Source organism: Mandrillus leucophaeus, unplaced genomic scaffold (assembly GCF_000951045.1).
Source record: "Mandrillus leucophaeus isolate KB7577 unplaced genomic scaffold, Mleu.le_1.0 Scaffold358, whole genome shotgun sequence".
In the NCBI taxonomy this organism is placed as follows: Eukaryota; Metazoa; Chordata; class Mammalia; order Primates; family Cercopithecidae; genus Mandrillus; species Mandrillus leucophaeus.
Genome location: NW_012103787.1, coordinates 1053133 through 1061625, shown reverse-complemented (window position 1 = coordinate 1061625; position 8493 = coordinate 1053133).

Here is an 8493-nt window from a genome sequence, read left to right as displayed (position 1 = left end):
CAGCAAAAGAAACTATCAATGGAGTAAACAGACAGCCTACAGAATGGGAGAAAAATTTTGTGAACTATGCATCTGCAAAAGGTCTAATATCCAACATCTACAAGAAATCTAAACAAATGTGTGTGTGTATATATATATATATATATAAACAACCGCATTAAAATGTGGTAAAGGATATGAATAGACACTTCTCAAAAGAAGACATACATGCAGTCAACAAACATACGAAAAAAAAAAAAAACAGCTTAAAATCACTGACCATTAGATAAATGCGAATTAAAGTCATAATGAGATACCATCTCACACCAGTCAGAATGGGTATTATTAAAAAGTCAAAAAATAACAAATGCTGTTGAGGCTGTGGAGAAAAAGGAATGCTTATACATTGTTGGTGGGAGTGTAAATTAGTTCAACTATTGTAGAAGACATTGTGGCAGTTTCATAAATACCAAAAGACAGAAACTGAAGGTTTCTGAAACACGTTTCGATCCAGCAATTTCATTACTGGTTATATACCCAAAGGAATATAAATTATTCTATTTTAAAGATATATGCACACATATGTTTATTGCAGCACTATTCACAATAGCAAAGACATGGAATCAACCTAAATGTCCATCAATCATAGACTGGATAAAGAAAATGTGGTATATAAACACCACGGCATACTATACAGCCATAAAAAGAATGCAATCATGCCCTTTGCAGGGATATAGATAGAGCCTGGGGACATTGTCTTTAGCAAACTAATTCAGGAAGAGAAAAGCAAATACTACATCTTCTCACTTACATGTGGGAGTGAATGAAGAGAACACCTGAACTCACGAGGGGAAAAAACACACATTGGGCTCTGTTGGAGGGTAGAGGATGGGAGGAGGGAGAGGATCCAGAAAAATAACTAATGGATACCAGACTTAATACCTGGTGATGAAAAAATCTTTCCAACAAACCCCCATGACACACATTTACCTACGTAACAAACTTGCGCGTGTATCACTGGACTCAAAAGTTAAAAAAAATATATAATACCCCCATACTCTTCAACTGTGGGTTTCTGTTTACAGATACTATGTTGGGATCTACTGAACAGAATCTGTTAATCAGAGTTATCTATATTTAGAGTCATGTCTAAAAGAACTGGAAAAATTTGGCAATATAAATATTTCCTCCCCTTTTAGATTCTTGTAGATGAAAGTGAGCAAAAAAAAAAAAAAAAAGTATTTATTTTCCCACAAACAAAATCATGTATTCATCTTTTGAAGGTAGAACCTCCCATAATCATTTTTATTATAACTAACAACTTTTTATTCTACATTAATACCACAATGGTTCTGTATGTTCCAATTTATTATTGACAAGTTGTGATTAGCAAGGTCCTATGTAATTGGAATAAACACCTACCATTATATGTTTTGAAGTATTCTGAAAATTAGGCATGTCCCAAATTATTCCAAAGGGAAATCTTCTACAAAATTGTGTTAGAAAGTTTGTGTTAATTCAGAAATGCCAAAATGATTTAAAAGGAGAGAAATATTGGAAGTAGAGTATATTTAATCTGAGGCTCCAGAAACAACTAGGCTGGGATTATTAATTTAGTCATGATTAGAACGTGGTCTAATTTAAAGAAAATATATCAACAAGCTGTCCTTATCAAATTTCCTTTCTGCAAAGATCACCTTAGTAGCAACATGGAGACTAAGTTGAAAGGCACATAGAAAGACAAATTAAATATTTACTGTATTCATGAAAAATAAAAGTGATTGTTTCCATGAAAATTGAATAACATTAGCTACATTAGGAAGAGATTTAGGAAGCAAAACAATGGAACTGTTGAGGGATGTTGCTAGTCATGAAGAGAGGCTACATGGCTACATGAAGATTGCTCCATGATTCACACTTCAGTGTGAATTAGCAGATAGGTTATTATGATATCTACATGTTTCTTATAGATTCAAAATATATTAAATTTTTTTATCCAATTGCATCTGATTGAAATATCAGATACTGCAAACCAACCTGTATTCATTTTAACAAAGCAGCTCTAGTCATTCAGTGGAAAAATACCTGGAGGTATTTTCTCCTTTTTTCTCTTTCAGATATGCTTTATAGTGATTTCAGGAACAGTAGGTTCATGTGTAGAAGAAGCCAGTGTGGTTAGCATATTAGGTCACTTATTCCTAAGAGGGAAAATACTGTCGTATCTCTCAGTGAAATGGGCGAGTACATGCATGACAACAAGTGGGACTTCCCGGAAATACTAAATCTCACGTCTTGAAGCATCATAAAGTATAAGATGGATAGAACCAGTACCTGGTAACTCATAAATTTTATCCTGCTTGAGCTGAGTCATAACAGTTTCCAGTTTTAGGAATTTTTTTCATTAAACTGGAATTGGGAGAAAAAAATGTATCTATCTTTGCTGTATGTCAGATTCATACCTCAAAGGCTGTCATTGATCAAAAGATAAAATCTGACTGGAGTGGAAACCAACATTCAGAAAAGAAGCATTAAAAGAAAAAGGAGAGGGAGATTCTTGATGTCAATCCTGTGTGTGTATTGGGTTAAACACACAACATTGGGGTAATTTCTGACTATGGGTCATTGAATTCCCTTTTATGCACAAGCTATTTTCACTTGGAATTTTGAGTTTAAAGTCAATGGTCATGCAAACGCCATTTTGTACAAATGATTTGCAACTTTTAAAAGGGAGATCATTTACATGAAGTATATAGTATATTTCATTATATACTAGACATCCTTTGAATTAGCTAGTTAATAAAATGGCAACCATAATTTTGGATTATTTTTTCTAATGGTTATATTCTAGTCTACGCTTTCACATAATGAATAATATATTCTATGTACAAAATTAAAAATGTTCTAGTACGTCTTAACTATATAAACCACTGTCAAATCAATATATGATAATATTTCAGAAATTTAGAAATATGTTAAAGCTCTTGTATGGTATCATTACCCTAGATTGCACTGCTCTTATATGTCTGTTGTGTAGACTGTTAAGTGACACTTGACATGCCTGGTATTTAAGTAGCTATAACTTGAAAACATTGAAAAGAATTATTAAAAAAATTAGGATTTATAGCTACTCTATAGAACAAAATGCCTGTTTATGTATTAATTTCTTATTATAATCCTAGAGGTAAAGACAAGGCTTGTAGTGAACAGTAGGTTTAGAATCAAGCTACTGAGTCAACGGAAAACATTCAAAATATTTCATTTGTGTGATCTAAAAGAACTGTTTGAATTATAAAAATATAAAATATATATATAGGGTCTGGGTGCAGTGGCTCATGCCTGTAATCCCAGCACTTTAGGAGGTTGAGGTGGGAGGATGACTTGAGTCCAGGAGGTAGATCAATTGAGCTGAGATAGCATCACTGCACTCCAGTCTGGGAGACAGAGTGAGATCCTGTTTCGGAATGAATGAATGAATGAATGAATGAATGAATAAATAAATAAATAAATAAATAAATAAATAAATAAATAGTGTTACAGGCATGTCTTTGTTCTTAGAGTTCCCAGGATGGTGATGGGCCACTCCCAAGATGGCAGCAAGCCTTTTGTTCTCTCACCTGAGGTTCTTGGCCTCACGGATTGGAAGGAATGGAACCTTGGGCCATGCGGTGAGTCTTACAGCTCTATTAGAAGCCATGGGTCACGGAAGAGAACCGTGGAATCCAGCAACTAGTGTTGAGCTAGATTAGGACAAACCTGGGCACTTAGTCATACAGAAACAATGGCAACCCTCTAGCTGATCTGCAGTGGCAATGGGCTCCTTGCTGGATCAGAAGCACAGCGGACACCCTGCCCAGATCCAGAGGGGTGGAAGTCAGCGGAGGGTTTGTGAAGACTGCAAACAGCAGTGGTGGACAGCAAGCGAAAGCTCAGCTCAAGTCGTAACAAACACGGACCAGAAGAGTGTGCAGCTGCAAGATTTAATAGAGTGAAAACAGAGCTCACATACAATAGGAGGGGACCCAAAGGGGTTTGCAGCTCCGGGCTCTAATGCCTGGGTTTATATCTTGATCATTGCCCCTCCCCCATGCTCTTAGGTGATACATGATTTGACAATTTCTTTTCCTCCTGTTTTCAGCCTAATTTGTACTTTAGTGAGCCCTCTTTACTACCTGATTGGTCGGGTGTGAACTGAGTTACAAACCGTGTTTAAAGGTGGGTGTGGTCACCTTCCCCAGCTAGGCTCAGGAATTCTTAGTAGGTCTAGGAAATCCAGCTAGTCCTGTCTCTCAATAGGATATGATGCCATCATGATATCAGTCGAAACATAATTCTTATTTGAGTAAAGCATAAGCTTTGGCTGTATCAACTCTGAGAATCAAAGAAAGTCTGTAATATTAAATTATATTTTTCCAAATTAGAGATTATATTTTGAGAATAATTATTTAATCCCCAAAAGTTTGATTTTTTTTATTATCAATATCAATGGTATTCTTTCAGTGTAATTTCTACCACCCTCATAGAATGAATGTAATTAAACACACACAGAGAGAGAGAGAGAAAGAAAGAAAGAAAGAAAGAAAGAAAGAAAGAAAGAAAGAAAGAAAGAAACAAGAAAGCAAACGAAAGAAAAAGAAAACACTGAGAATTGAGAATTAACTGAAAAACAGTTTTGTGAGACTGTTTTGAAAATTTTTAAAAAACATTTAACACTATCATGTTTATATATAAAAAAGAAAATAATTGTTTTAAATTATGAGCTACAAAAATACTACTCGGTTTAATTTGTCCTTTAGAAATATTAAACATTACTTATTTTAACCCTCCTCAAATAAGATTACTGTAGAAGAGTAAAAGATTACTTGAATTTCTGAAGAAATCCAGGGTCAGGCCTTGTGACTTTGTATTTACAGCACTTGGCCATAATTAAATCTCCATCATGTTTAGTGAGATTCTTAACAGAGTATCCTATCTCTTTGAGATAACATTGCAATTACTAGATCATTCAATTTAAAATTACTAGACATGCTCTTACCATTTGGCAGATGTTTTAAATGTTGTTACCATACTTGTAGAAATGACATAGACCAGAATGAACATCTTAATTTCTTATATGACAATTTTGCAAGTTGGTTGCCAGTGAACAGAACCAGACTGGCACTTCAGTAAGTAATCTATTTGACATTCAGTATTTTTAAAAAGAAACTTAATTAACACACATAAAATTATGATATTTCATATAAAAGCATGCTTTTTTGTTTCTTTCCAAAATTCAGAATACTTGGCAAAAATAGGCTCACGATCTCTACGAGTAAGAATCCATTTGAGGAGAGTAGCAGTTGTCCATGTAGATGAAGCACCACAACTTACTATTTTTATTTTCTATATATTTTGCTAATTTGTATCAAAAATGACCCCTTTAACACTTTGACTATGTGATTTCCATTATATAAGTTTTAAAATTCATAATAAATTGTTTCTTAGACAAAATAATACAAATAACATATATTATGAATATCATAACAGACTAGCTCTTTAAACTGCAAAAGTAGACTCAACACTAATTGTTATAAAGACTGATCGTGCTATAAGCCCTAAATAAAAACATAAATTTGGAACACAAAATTAATTTTTAAAAAAATGACAGGTAGCAGTGCATGTTTTTATAATACACAACATGATGTTTTAAAGTGCATGTATATTGTAGAATGGTTAAATTTAGCTAATTACAAATGCATCAGCTCAAATAGCACAAAATATTTTGATGGGGAACAGCTTATCACAAAATAAGCAATGTTCATAAACTTAAATGATTGAAAGTGAAAAATTGAGTCACCGATGTCTATATTAGTGAACAGAAAGAATTGTAGTTTTTCTTCTAACATAGAATATTATATCATGTATATGAAATATTGGTCCTTAGACATGAAATACTGCTCTCAAAAATGAACTCAAACAATACTTGAATTACAATCAGAGTATTTGTACTCTATAATGGCGTATCACTATGTTTTGTACAAATTCTACTTATCATCTTAGAGTTTTATTTGATCAACTACAAGAAAGAGTATATAATCCTAATTTTAAGTGCCATTATGCAAATTAGATAAATTGATTTTCTAAGGCCTTTACAAATGGTAAAATGTGTGGAATACAATGGGCTTTTCCACCACCTTCTATTTTTACTGAACTCCAAGCTCTTGGTGTGATTATGACACACAAACATCGAACAACAACAAAAAAAAAAACACAGAAACTGAAAACTCTTGCCAATTATTAATATAGATATTGTACCAAAACATCACATTTATTTTAACATTAAAAACATTTTAGATCATACTAGTAATAAAAAAACTTAAGATATAAAAATCTGTATCAACTTTTTATTATTTTTAATTGATCAGCTTTTCCTGAGTATTCTGCTAATAATCCAATGTTTTCAATATTTATTAATTTTTAAAATAATTGTACATGGTTATGTAGATTTCTACAAATCTTAAATGTCAAAGCACAGACCACAGGCAAAAAAATTACATATATTATTTTATAAGATAAAATAGTAAAATTAATATCAAACAATTCTTATGTAGTCAAATATCTAATAGTAAACATATATAACAAAATATTGTGAAGCCATTGAAATAGTTACATTTTTGAAAATAATATTAGAACTTTCTTATGACATATTAACACAATTTTATTATTAGAAATATACCATTTTGAAGTTGATTCAACAAATATTTACTGATAATTTCTCATGTGCCAGAAACGATTCTAAGTGTTAGAGATACAGCAATAAACATAAACTGATAAAAAACTTTGTTTAATAGAACATGTTTTATTAAGCAAAAACGTACAACATAAAAATTAAGGAAATTATGTAGCATTTTTGGAGAAAGAACGACGAATTAATATTTTAAAAGGGTGGTCAGGGAAGCCTTCGATAAGAAGATAACATTGAGTAAGGACATGAAAGAGGTGAGGTGCAAGTCACAAATATATTCAAAGGAACCTGGTTTAGTAAGAGCCATAATATCATGTTCCATATACAAAAAGGAGACTGTTGTTCTTAAACGCATTGAGTGAGAAGGAGTGAGATCCAGACTGAAGTGAGCTTAAGGAATAAATAAGATAAACTACAGACAGAGAAAGCAATGACCTTTTGGAAGAGTTTTGGCGTAAAGAGCAAAGAGATTTTAAGATAATTTGTGAGACCACAAAAACTTTTTTTTTTTTTTTTTTTTTTTTTAATGGGAGAAAAATGGAAAAGTTAGAGAGAAAAAAAGAAAGATAAAAAGGAAAATTGCTTGAATAATGTGTTTGAGTAGATAACAAAAATGATATCTAGTTTAGAAATGAAAAAAGGTGAACTTACATAGAACTATGGCTAACTTACAACTGGAGGAAGACCTGGGAAGTGGTGGCCTTACTCTTTGACCTATTGAGTCCCATTAATTGGACAACAAGACAAAAATACATAAAAACAGAAAATTGGCTTTTATCCTGTCTACCATCATATATGGTCTTCAACCTTCCACTAATTAGCTCCACATTTATCAATAAAATCCACTGTCCTTGATTCAGGATTAATATAAGCTACCTCGCATGTCTTAAAATTGATCACATACATTCCTTGATCAGATGAACAAAGCCTGAAAATGGTGACTTATTAATGAAGTATACGTGCTATAACTTTTCTGGCAAAATGTAGACATTTAAATTTAAAGATTTACAATAATAAGATTGATAAAATAGATTTCTTAAATACAAACTTTATTCCACCTTTTCCTTACTACATCTCTTAGGAGAGAGAAGACCCATAAACTGAGGAATTGAAATATACATGGAAATAGAAAATTGACTTCTAACTTGTCTACCTTTAGATATGGCCTTCGACCTTCCACTAATTAACTCCATATTTTTAAATAAAATCCTTGACCTTGACTCAGGTATTAAATAGTGTAGGCTACCTTACAGCTCCACTTACCAATGGCCATGAAGGTAATAAATAATAAATAAAGGACAGATAAAGGGGAACTATCTCAGTGGGCATAACTTTGGGAAATACTCTTGGTTGCCACTTTCTGTGAATGGCTTTATTCACATAGTGGTATGAATCTTTACTAATTCATAAATGATGACAAATGGGTTTTCTAGAAAGACAAAATTGAGGTGACAAGGAGATCTGAGAAAGAGATACACTGAGGGACTGAGGAAATTTAGTGGTTCTTATTCCTAAGTTCATCAATGGACAATTCCTTATTTCACATTGCTGTTTTCTATTTTGTCTTTTGAAACCTGACATTAGCAAAGAGGACCTGTTTCAGTTAAACATATCCTCTCCTTTGTCATTTTCCGACTTTCAAACTTACGTCATAGTCCTAATTTTGAGCAAAGTTTACAATGTGGCTTCAAGAAATAAGAATCTCTATCAAGATGCTACATAGGACCTCTGCCTATCATAGCATGCTTCATGTTGATGGTTAAATTCCCTGAATTACCTCTAATCATATTATT